Genomic DNA, 12,613 nt, shown 5'->3' on the forward strand with positions numbered 1-12,613 from the left:
TCTTTGTGGACTTTTTTTTTATAAACAAATACAACTTTTTTGATATACAAATATCTCTATCTTCCAGCTATCTACTCTATCTATCTATCTATCTGTCTCCCTTTAGTATACTGTGGTAGGCAGAATAGCCTTCTCCCTAACTCCTTGCAGAGATGTCTGCCTAATCCCTGGAACGTATGAGTAAATTATGTTACACAACACAAGGGCCTTTGCAGATGTAATTAATGTTATGGACTTTAAAATAAGGAGATTAACCTGGATTTTCAGGTGAGTCCAGTATAATGACATCAGTCATTATATTGCTTTAGTCAGAGAGATGTGGCAGAAGGGGAAGTCAAAGATTTGAAGCATGAGAATTGTTGGTTTAAAGATGAAGAAGGCTATATGTCAAGGAAATAGGGACCTCAGTCCTATAACCACAAGCAACTGAATTCTGCCAACAACCTGAAAAAGCTTGGAAGTGGAATCTTCCCCAGAACCTTCAAGTAGGAACCCAGCCCAGCTGGCACATTGATTTTGGGCTTGTAATGCCTTAGCAATATGAGCAGAGGACCTAGCTGAGTTACACTGTGTCTAGATTTCTGACTCGGTAAGTAATAACTGGGTGTTGTTTTAAACATCCATTATGGCAGCAGTAGAAAATTAATTATGCATATATAAAATTTCCTATTTCATCTTGGGTCAGTTTTGGTAAATTATATTTTTCACCAAATTTTTCAAATTTATTGGCATAAAATTGTTCAAAATATTTTTATTACCTTTTAATTTCTTTAGGATCTATAATGATATCCCCTCATTCATTCCTATTATTGATAATATGAATCCTCTCTCTCTCTCTCTTCCTCCCTCCCTCCCTCCCTCCCTCTCACCAGTCTTACTAGATATTTATCCATATTATTAATGTCTTCAAATAACCAACTTTTGCCTTTGTTAACTTTTTTGTTGTTTATTTTGTATTGTATTGACTTGGGCTTTTAGAAAACAACTGTGTTCCTTGTATAGTACTTTAGTATAACCTTTTTGTTTATCAGGCTTAAATTATTGATTTAGAAATTTAGATCACTGAGTTTAAATGTTTCTTTTTAAAGAATAAACATAGTATTTACAAAGATAAATCTTTACTACTTTAGTAGTTGACTCCCACAAATTTCTGAGTATAGTATTTGCATTATATTTTATTTCAAACTATTTGCTTCTTTTCTTGTGGTGTTTTCCTTAATTAATGGGTTTAGAGGTATGTTGTTTAATTTCTAGATAACTGGGTATTTTTCAGATATTTTATTGATACTGATGTCTAATTAAATTCTCTTGCTACCAGAGAACATATTCTTCTTTTTTTTTTTTTTTTGCGGTACGCGGGCCTCTCACTGCTGTGGCCTCTCCCGTTGTGGAGCACAGGCTCCGGACGCGCAGGCTCAGCGGCCATGGCTCATGGGCCCAGCTGCTCCACGGCATGTGGGATCTTCCCGGACCGGGTCACGAACCCGTGTCCCCTGCATCGACAGGCGGACTCTCAACCACTGAGTCACCAGGGAAGCCCCAGAGAACGTATTCTTTAAGATTTCATTCTTTTGAAATTTTTTTAGACTTGTTTTCAGGCTAGTGTCTGGTCTAACTTCATGAACATTTCATGTGCACTGTGAATGCTGCATGCATCAGTTGTAAGGTATAGTGGTCTGTAAACATCAATTAGCTCATGGTTTTGTGTGGTGTTGCTAAGATCATCTACAACCTTAGTGATTTTGGTCTAGTTATTCTATCAATTACTGAGAAAAAGGTTTTAAGATCTCCAACTATGGTAATCAATCTTTCCATTTTTTTAGTTCTTTCAGTTTTGCTTTATATATTTTGAACTCCTTTATTAGGGAAACACACATTTGTAATTGTTGTGTCTTCCTGAAATTTTTTCCTTTTTATTATTATGAAATGTCCTTTTTTATTTTTGGCAGTGCTCCTTGTCTTAAAGTCTATTTACTCCATATTAATACAGACACTCTTGCTTTCTTAATAGTGTTCTCATGCATATATATATATACACACACACACATGTATATGCCTGTATATATATGTATATATACTATATTCCTTAAAGCTTTAACTCTGCAGAAACAATATGCCTTTTCCAACACCAGCATGTTTGAGATTGGTTTGAAGCATTATGTTAGTTTTATTGGAGTCATGAAATATTCTTCTGTCCACTAAACAATGAAACCATAAGAGTGAATGCACTAGGTCTTCAGTCACCTAGTGACTGGTAAAAAGTCAGGGTCAGTAGTTCCCTGATGAACTCTTCAGTAAGCTGATTGGATTGGGTCTAGCATTAGGAATTTAGCTCTAGCAGGCCTAAAAGAGTCTCATTTTGTGCCTACTTGGCCTCCTAACTGAGAAAACCCTGGAACCATAGTCACTTTGCTCCTACACTGTCAACTTTTCATGGTCTGGGAACCCAAATCATAATGTAACTTTAAGAGGTGAGGCACTGATCCTCTCATCATGAGTCTACCTGCTTTTAGTTTAATTACTTGTTAGTTGTCCAGAGCGGCTCAGATGCATGCCTGAGTCTCATGAGCTAGAGACTCTTCCTAGTCAACACAGTGAGTGATTCCTGCTAAAATAGCCATAGCTTGAAGAGCCTTAAAGATCTTGAGGAAAGAGCATGTTAAGTACCAATTAGCAAAATATGACTCCCACGTGACACTTATATATGGTGTTCGCAGTAAAAGACAGTTTTTCTTTCAAATGTTTGATTCACTGAACACCTGTCTGAGTAGCAGGACTGATGAAAGGGGACAATGGAAACACAGCACACCTGTGCATGTGAACATTCTTTTGTAAGTGTGCTTGGGCGGGCTTGTTCTTTGTAGTAAATAATAGTAGCAGTAGCTTTTGAATGAAAAGTAGGGACAATTATAACTAGAAAAGTGGCTCTGTAAGTCATTCCATTTGCACAGTCTGGAAACACAGACATGTAGACTGCTAGCCCACCGAGATCCTCAAGAATGGTCCCGATAGTCCCTTTGTCTCATAAATGTGTGGACCATGGGGTGTTTGCCCCTGTACATGACCTACCTCAATGACTGGAGGAGGGGAAGAGAAATGTCGAGATTTAGAAGGAATGTATAGCAAATCTCTGGAGGCATTTTTCAAGGCCTTAAATATTTAAAATTCATGTGAAATATTTTTTAAATGTTTAATGTTCTAAAAATGTTTAATGATGAAATTTTGAGGGGAAACACATGTTAATATTAAAATTTAGTTTTTTTCCCCCCACTGGGGATTTTTAGAGTATTTTACTACGTGTTTTTAAGAGAGGTTTTCCTTATACCACATAGTACTGGGTACGTCTACTGTTTAATTTTTATTTTCTTCTCAGGAAGAGATATTCTTCATTTTGTGGTTTCAGTTTAGACATTGGCCTCCTATAGCTGTTGGGTGCTTTCTTATGGAGTGGAGGGAAGAAAAATCTAATTGTGTGTTATTTTTAAAAATGACTAATGAAGAAAGGCAGGGCCACGCACCACAGAGCTGAGTAGAGCAGAGTTGCGTGTGCTGTGAGAACAGGATTGCTACCTCTCACTAGGCTGTACTTCCTCTGCGTCTGACGGGGAGCTCACAGTGAGTTGTATCACTGGTCCTCAGAAGGTCTGGCTCCTCCCAGGGCAGAGATAATACATTTCTCAGAATCCAGCTTGTCTGTGCAGGCTGAGCATTTTAGGGTATAGACCGTCTGTGCTGAGTCAACATTCTGGTGAGATCAGCTGTCCCCATCAGTGGAAGGGGTGACTGGTGAAGACCACAGCTGGTAGAGAGCACTAAGATTCCATTTCCGGTCCCACAGATCAGAGCTTAAATATCAGATTACTTAGTCTCCTTGTATGTACGTCCCTGAGGCCTTGACAGCAGACATGGGCCCTGGATTCCCTGCGGACATTTGTTAATCCAATAAATTCCAAACGTGACTGGTCAAAAGAGCCACAAGGGGAGCTTTAACAATTTGGATACCTGACCCCACCTTGAATATTCTAATTTTGCAGAATTCAGGTGGAGTTTCCCAGGTTTGGAAATCTTGAATCTAGTGAATATTTAGTTTTGTATTCCTGAATAAAAATATATCCAGCTCTAGAGAGCGGATATTTGAGAACACAATGTCTGGTATTTCTTGCTACCAAGAAATGATGAGAAAGCATATGTATATTTTATCCATATTCATGAGAAACGTTTTAAAGGATTCTTTACATTTCGTTGCTAAGAGAGAGGCTCTTTCATTTTTATAAATTGACATCTGCATATAGGAAGTGTGAATGCCAAGAATGTTTGATGACTTTTTTATATTTTAAACTTAATTTTGTTTTAAAGAAGTCATACGTGGGGAAGATGGTTGCTTGGCTCTACAGGGTCAGAGAGAGATGTGGGACCTTGGATTTTCAGCTAGTCCTCCTGTTTGCATGCCCTAGAAACACCTCGCGTGACCAACATCTCAGCTTGCTTGTTTTAACACTGAAAGTTCTGCTGTGCACCATGAAACCCCACAGTCCTTGGCAAACGAGGAGAGTTGGTCACTCTAGCCACACCCCGTGATCAAGACACTTGATGTCTCCAATCCCAAGGCCATCCCAAGTTCTACAGGGTAAGGGCTTTTGTGGACTTCCCTAGCAGGCCTAGGATTCCCCTTTCCCCAGTCATGCACTTCCAAATCCCGAACTTTTGTTGACCTTTCTTTTCTACTTTTCTTTGTCTATCTGGAATTTTACTTTTGTGAATACCCTTTGCCATTATTTTAGAGAGGTATTAGCAAATGCTGGAAATAACCATCATGTATGCAAGATACTGTTTATTTATTTATTGTGGGGTTTAAAAATTTTTTATTTCTATTGAGATAGAATTGAAATATAACATTGTATAGACTTAAGGTGTACAACACTTTGATTTGATATGTTTATATATTACAGTATGGTCACCACCGTTGTGTTAGCTAACACCTCTATTTTATCACATAATTATCATTTTTTTTACATGGTGAGAACAATTAAGTTCCAGTCTCTTAAAGACTTTGAAGTTCATAATTCAGTATTGTTGTCTATAATGATATTGTGGGCTTTGATGATTTATCAAATTCCACATCAGAAATTAGGTTAAATTTTACCTAAGACCTACTCTAAGGCCCTATAAGAAGAAAGCTTCCCCATAATTATTAGGAGTTAGTTCCTGGAGCTCCCTTTCTTTTTTTTTCAAATTTATTTTATTGAACTATAATAGATTTACAATATTGTGTTAATTTCTGCTGTACAGCAAAGTGATTCTATTATACATTTATATATATTCTTTTTCATATTCTTTTCCATTTTGGTTTTTATCATAGGATATTGAATATAGTTCCCTGTGCTATACAGTAGGGCCTTGTTATTTATCCATTCTATATATAATAGTTTGCATCTGCTAATCTCAAACTCCCAATCCATCTGTACCCCCCTCTCCCTCCCCCTTGGCAACCACACCTCTGTTTTCTGTCTGTTTCTTTTTCGTAGATAAGTTTATTTGTGTCATATTTTAGATTCCACACACAAGTCATATCATATGGTATTTGCCTTTATCTTTCTGACTTACTGACTAGTTTGATAATCTCTAGGTCCATCCATGTTGCTGCAAATGGCATTATTTCATTCTTTTTTATGGCTGAGTAGTATTCCATTGTATATATGTACCACATCTTCTTTATCCATTCATCTGTTGATGGACATTTAGGTTGTTTCCATGTCTTGGCTATTGTGAATAGTGCTGCTATGAACATAGGGGCGCATGTATCTTTTTAAATTATAGTTTTGTCTGGATGTATGCCCAGGAGTAGGATTTCTGGATCATATGGCAACTCTATTTTTAGTTTTTTGAGGAACCTCCGCACTCTTTTGCATAGTGGCTGCACCAATTTACATTCCCACCAACAATGTAGGAGGTTTCCCTTTTCTCCACACTCTCTCTAGTATTTATTTGTAGACTTTTTTTTTTTTTTTTTTGCGTTACGCGGGCCTCTCACTGCTGTGGCCTCTCCCGTTGCGGAGCACAGGCTCCGGACGCGCAGGCTCAGCAGCCATGGCTCACGGGCCCAGCCACTCAGCAGCATGTGGGATCCTCCTGGACTGGGGCACAAACCCGCGTCCCCTGCATTGGCAGGCGGACTCTCAACCACTGTGCCACCAGGGAAGCCCTATTTGTAGACTTTTTGATGATGGCCATTCTGACTGGTGTGAGGTGGTACCTCATCGTATTTTTAATTTGCATTTCTCTAATGATTAGTGATGTTGAGCCTCTTTTCATGGGCCTGTCGGCCATCCGTATGCTGAGCACCCTTATTAGGCCAATCCCAGTTTCCATAAAAGTCCACCCACACCCAAGGGTTTCATGAGTTAGTAACTCTCCAAATGTGACCGGGTAGTGGGCGGTGTCATATGACAGGTCACATCACAGGGTGTACGGCCACTGGCCACGTTTCCCTCCCCACAGCCTCTCCAGACCACAGAAGACTTCTATCTTTGCCACAGGTACTCAGGGTCTCAGCTTCTGTCCCCAGACGTGTTTTGATGAATGCTCTTTGTTCCATGACACAATATTTGAAATGAGAGAGTAAATGTAATGTGTTTATTTTGGTAATTATGAAACTCTACAGAGTGGGAGTATTGGGTATCAAAGCCTCTTGTCCTCTAAAGCTAGGAAATGAGAGGGAACATGTCCTATAAAATCAAACATTTCCATTTCAGAGAGTAGCAACAGTGGGAGTTGGGAGAAAGTGAGTGGCTTGTGTATCATTTCAGTATAACAAGAGGAATAACAAAGACGATAATGGATGCTCTATTCAAGGACTTTACACGTGCCGGCAATTTTACTTTGAAGATCCCACTATTATTCCTATTATTTCTGTTTTCTATTTCTCCAATAGATGAGGAGATTGCAGCTTAGAATATTTAAAACAAAACAAAAACCTTGCCCAAGTTTGCACAGGTAACAGACCTAGGATTCCTTCTTAGGAATCCTGACCCAAGAGAGTGTGCTCTTTACCTACACCCACATTACACCAAGAATGTGGAATGCTCTTTTTCACAGATGTGTCTGCTGCACATACTTTCAGACCTGGTAGAAAAGAAGCGGAATGGTGTTTCCCTAGCTCTCTTCCCACTGTGATTATAAAGCCTGGGTTACCAGCAGCTAGGTGATCACCAGCACCCCAGGACTGCACTAATGACCCTCTGGCTTCAGCATCCATGAAGATGTACAGGAGCTACTGGGCAGGGCTCTGCTTCATGGCAGCTGTCAGGGTTGCATCACTGGAGTCTGGAGAGCTCTCCCAGCCACCGTGGTTCCCTTCACAGCAGACCTCGCTCGCACTCTTGTCTGTGTGATCTGGGTGGCCCCTTCACCAGCTGCTGCACAGCCCTCTACAGGCTCTCCCTGCCGGGAGCCCTCAGTAAGCACACTAGGAGTTGGGGTGAAATGTAGCATGGGCTGAGAACACTGGTCTGTGATACTAATAGGAACCAGTTTTATATGGTTTGGTGAAATTCATTTCCTTTTTCTTGACACTGTAGTAACAAACATGTATAGACATCAAAGGAGTTGCAAAAACCATTATAATGAACTTTAAAATGTATCAAATTTAGAGCATACCTCTCTTCAACAAAGGAATGGATATTCTTCTAGAAGCAAAGAAAAGAAGGACCCTCACCTCTTTCAATATTCTCTGTGATTGAAGGCTGAGACTTGTTAGTTTGATGAAGGGAAGAGTGAAGTAGCTGAGCTGCATGTCTGTAATTCTTGCTTTTAAAATTTTACTGGAGTGTAGTTGATTTAAAATGTTGTGTTAGTTTCAGATGTACAGCATGGTGGTTCAATTATACATATACCTATATTCATTCTTTTTCTTTTCCCATATAGCTTATTACAGAATATTGAGTGGAGTTCCCTCTGCTATACAGTAGGTCCTAATCCATTTGGTCCAGGTCATGAAGGCACAGTCAGTACGCAGACAGAGGGATCAGGATAACAACCTACTGAAAAACAAGGACCTCCCCCTCTACTGTAGCTTCCTCTCAAATACTCTTAATTTCATCCTTAAAATGGGGATAAAGGCTTTGAGTTTTCTGTCCAGTACGGAGGGTGCTTGGAAGTGGTCACTCCCATTCTCACACAAGAAAAAAGCTGAACAAACTGAAAATGAACAACTCTTCTTAGATCATTGGAAAAGTGGGGTCACGGGGAAGACTGCTGCCCTGCACATTGGAGAGACAAATAGGCAGACACAGAGAATCACAATTTACTGGAATAGAAACCTTCACGGGGATCAGTACTAGGGTAGGAAAACCTAAATGTAATTGATGAAGAAAATGTAGACTGTAATTGATGAATTGCTGGAGGCTCAGTGTGGACAAGTCTAAGACATAAAGCTCCAGAGGGCCTCACACTTTTGTGAATATTACCTTCAGGAGGTCTATTAAGTTCTCATAGTGAAGGTTGGAGAAAAATCTGCTCATGCTTCTGGCAGGGGGCTGGGGAAGGTAGCCATTCTGAAATACACTCAGCATTCTGTTCCTCTAACAGGGGGGTGCTAAGAGTTAGATTCTGAAATCTGGGGACAGTGAGAGGATGAGGTGTGATAATATGTATAAAGCAGAGTACAGTGTCTGTAAGAGCTGTTGTTGCAGTTATTGTACCACCTTCCTGTGCATTAGCCAAGTGTTATCCACATGGACTAAAGAAGCTATGCATGAAATAGAGGTCCAGACGCAGACTGAAAGGAGTTCTGTGAAACTGAGCTTGAGGGATACCCTTAAAACATAGAGCAACTTGCATCCTGGAAACGTTACCATCATTTGGCATACCATCATATACATTCTCCAGGAGTCCCAAGAAATATAGTAGTTAGTCAATCCCTGCTAACATAAAAGGAGACAAAGACGATTTCCAAATGCTGCCCTACTTTCCAGGCCCTTTACTTCAGAGGCCAGGGTTAGAGTTTAAGTCTTCTAGTGCCTTGGCTGCTTCCAATTCCCTGGACAGCATCCTTTCAGCTTGATGGTGATGTGTCCACAGTGGTACAAGTAGTGTTTATTGCTTCTCAGCTGGCTCTTGCCAGAGCAAACAGTAGCAGACACATGGAGAAACTGCTGGCCAGAGACTGCAAAGAGAATCACAATTCCAATCCACCCTGAGAAACAAACAGGGAGACAGGCAACCAAGCGCAGATGAGACCTTCACTACGAGAAACCACCAGGGGCCAGATGACATGTGTTTGGAAATCCTATCTTTTAATATTTTCCTTCTTGGTTTTAAAATTTAGTCTTTACTTTGGAGCTCTCAGGAATAACTCCTCTTATTACCTTTTTCTTTTCTTTTCCCCTCGGTAACAACAATTGAGATTTGAAACTACTTTACATATTTCCACACTTCCCATACATATGTCCCATCCTTGCTTTCACTCTTCCAATTTCAAAGAATTGCATTGCATTTTCTGGATAATTTACCCTCGTTCTTTCTCCCACTGACCCTCAGGATGTTATCAGTAATAGTAGATGGAACATAGTACATTTAAAATGACTTCTTTTTGTTTTTCTCATCAGATGCACGGATGGCTTAGTATAGTTTAGATTCTTAAGCACCCAAGGGAATCCCTGCAAATAATTTGCTTTTCTCATTTATTTGGAAAAGCCTAATGTCAAAAATTCTGAAGAAGGCTATGGTTACATGTGTTAGTCAAAGGTAATCTGCTTGGTCCCTGGTCAGTAGGACTTCTGGGGAGACTAGAATTGAAATTAAAAATGACACATCAATTAAATCTATGATCTGTTCCCCTGCTACTGAACCAAGGCACACCTAGAGGGATAGCACAGTGGCTTTGCAAGGCACCAACTCCCAGAGGTTAAGGATTTGCTTCAAACTTGCTGAGTTCCTTAATGACATATTGTAGAGTTCGTCCATAGATTTATGTATTCAGCAAGGTAAAAAAAAATTTCATTGTGATTTGTCTACAAACTGATTAGCATTTTGATTAGCATCTTGAGGATATGAAATGCATACTGATCAAACTTAGGAATGAGACAAATCTGGAAGGGATAACTAATATTTTTGATGAAAGGACAAAAAGTTATCAAAACAGAATGGAATTGTAAATCAAAACAAACAAAAGGAAATGTAATAGAGTACATAATAAAGGTTGACACTTCCATTAAAAAAAATAAATTGCCGAGGCATAGGATGGGGTTAGGGGAGACCTATGTTTATAACAGTGAATGTGAAAAAAGTGCTGAGCATTTGAGGAGACTTTATTGTGAAGACAGATGTGACAGGACATGAGAATCTCATTTCACCCTGCAACGACCAGATAAATATCTGGAATATTGTGACCAATTGTAGGAACCATGCATGGGACTTTGACATCTGCAGAGATGTCCCCTTTAACCTAGAAGACGTGTGGGATTTTTCGGACATGCCCTGGGTGGAGAAAGGGGCTAAAGCAGTTGAGATTATCCAGGCAGGAGGAGAGAAAGCTTAGGGAGCTGTGACTGGGAAAGGAATCAACTCTTTTGATTCATAGGCAGAATCTGGAGCACATGGACAGAAGCTACAGGGAAGTAGATTTTAACTCAAATCTAAGGAAGAAATTTATAACAATTGCAGTTGTTCAGCAATGAAATAGGCTGCTTCACAGCCTAGCAAACTTTCTGTCACTCACTTTGAAGGGCTGGGCTAGAATACCAATGACAAGAGGGACACTTGGGGATGAGTAGGAAGGAGGGCTTCGCTGAAGAGTCTTTCCCACTCTATGATTCTTTTTTTTTAAATTAATTCAAGATTAATGCAATTTAAAGGGTTTCTTATGTATGTTTTATAAAATCCTGTTTGCTCTCTGGGAGGTTCCTTCATGTCCACTCCTGTTTTCATATTTTCCCATGAAAATTTTGGAGACATTCACATGACTTAGTATTTAGAACTGTTAGTAAATTTACATAGTGACTGTCTATATGTTCCTTTGACATTCATATGCTGTCAAATTGCTTCATCTTTTTTTTTAATTGGAGTATAATTGATTTACAATATTGTGTTAGTTTCAGGTGTACAGCACAGTGAATCAGTTATACATATACATATATCCACTCTTTTAGACTCTTTTCCCATATAGGTCATTACATAGTATTGAGTAGAGTTCCCTGTGCTATACAGTAGGTCCTTATTAGTTATCTGTTTTATATATAGTAGTGTGTATATGTCAGTCCCAATCTCCCAATTTACCCCCGCCCCCAGTAACCATAAGATTGTTTTCTACATCTGTAATTCTATTTCTGTTTTGTAAATAAAAATTGCTTCATTTCTATTCTCAGCAAGATTCAGGCAGTCTACTTCTCCATTCTCTAAGCCAGGATTTATTTCATTATTCTAAAGTTTAGGAAACACATATGTTCTGAATACACATCTTTGGGGCTCTCTGTGAATACTTTTGGGGATATAAATCAGGAAATAATTTAAAGAAACCACACACCATCTTCAAGAAGAGCAGGTTAGCAAACTCTTCTAATTCATCCCTTGGAGGATCTAGATCCACAAATCCACCAGCCTCACGCCCCATCATCCTCGGTGCTCCTACCACCTTCTTTGCTGCTAATACAGCTGGTATAATCTGTCCTTAAAATTGAACATCTTCTATTTCTCATGCTGGAGAAAACTCCAGTATGGTTTTCTCTATCTAAATCTCTACAATTACCTTTAAAAAGTACATACAATGGTGATGTCTATATTTCCTCAGGCTTTGGAGTTGGTCTAATTTTGGACTAGGACTTGTGATTGATAGTGGCTTTCTTTATCACATATTCTTTCAAGGAAGCCTAGAAATCCACAGGACTCAGAATCCCACCTCAGGGTAATGGTAGGCTGTCAGGCTGAGAAAATGAGCAGCTCTAGGAAACTTGTAGAGTCTATTTTCTAACTGTGGCTTAGCTGAACATGCTTAATCCAGAATGTAGTATCTGGGCTGCTTCATATAAAAGATGGTAAAAGATCTTCCTAACAAAGGTCATTTGCAGGCCTGGTTGAACTTAGCACCTCCATAAGGGGGGGATCTTAATTGGTGAAAGGCTTATGTCTGTAGGAATAGGAGTGTCAAATGAAATAGTTACCTGGCTTTCTGGGGTGTCAGAAGTCATCAGAGCAAGACATCATTGTTCAAACTGAAAGTCAAGAATTATAATCCTATTTTTGTTCTTGGTGGGCTGCTTGTGTTGGGGGAAGTTTACCTTAGCACGCAGACTCCAGGGCCAGAAAGGAAAATGATGATATCTGCCTGTTTTACTGGCCCAGTTTTTCCCACTGGTAGACAATCATTACAAGGTATATTTACTGAAGACAGCAATGTGGTTACATGGACTTAAAAAGAGAAATGCTTAAACTTATATTTAATAAGAAATGAAGTCAGAATGTTTATTGCCCTTAAATTTCTTAATATATACAGATTTTCTTTTTGCCTTTATTCTTGCTCATATTATTGTGTTCTCCTACTGGCAGTGAGTATTTGTAGAAAGGGAATACGTTATCACCCCATCTCCCCTTTTCTTTTTCCCTCAGTTTTCTTACACAC

The 12,613-nt window shown here is 39.3% G+C and overlaps 1 protein-coding gene across 1 annotated transcript in view; it reads left to right on the top strand.

Moving 5' to 3' along the window:
• Positions 1-415: 415 nt before the first annotated feature.
• RAB3C (RAB3C, member RAS oncogene family) overlaps positions 416-12,613 on the top strand; it is a 297,825-nt gene continuing 285,627 nt past the window's right edge. The window contains exon 1 of the mRNA XM_033852883.2: positions 416-589. The gene's annotated coding sequence lies outside the window, so the exon portion shown is untranslated. The remainder of the gene's footprint in view (positions 590-12,613) is intronic.

Source organism: Tursiops truncatus, chromosome 3 (genome assembly GCF_011762595.2).
Source record: "Tursiops truncatus isolate mTurTru1 chromosome 3, mTurTru1.mat.Y, whole genome shotgun sequence".
NCBI classification, from domain to species: Eukaryota; Metazoa; Chordata; class Mammalia; order Artiodactyla; family Delphinidae; genus Tursiops; species Tursiops truncatus.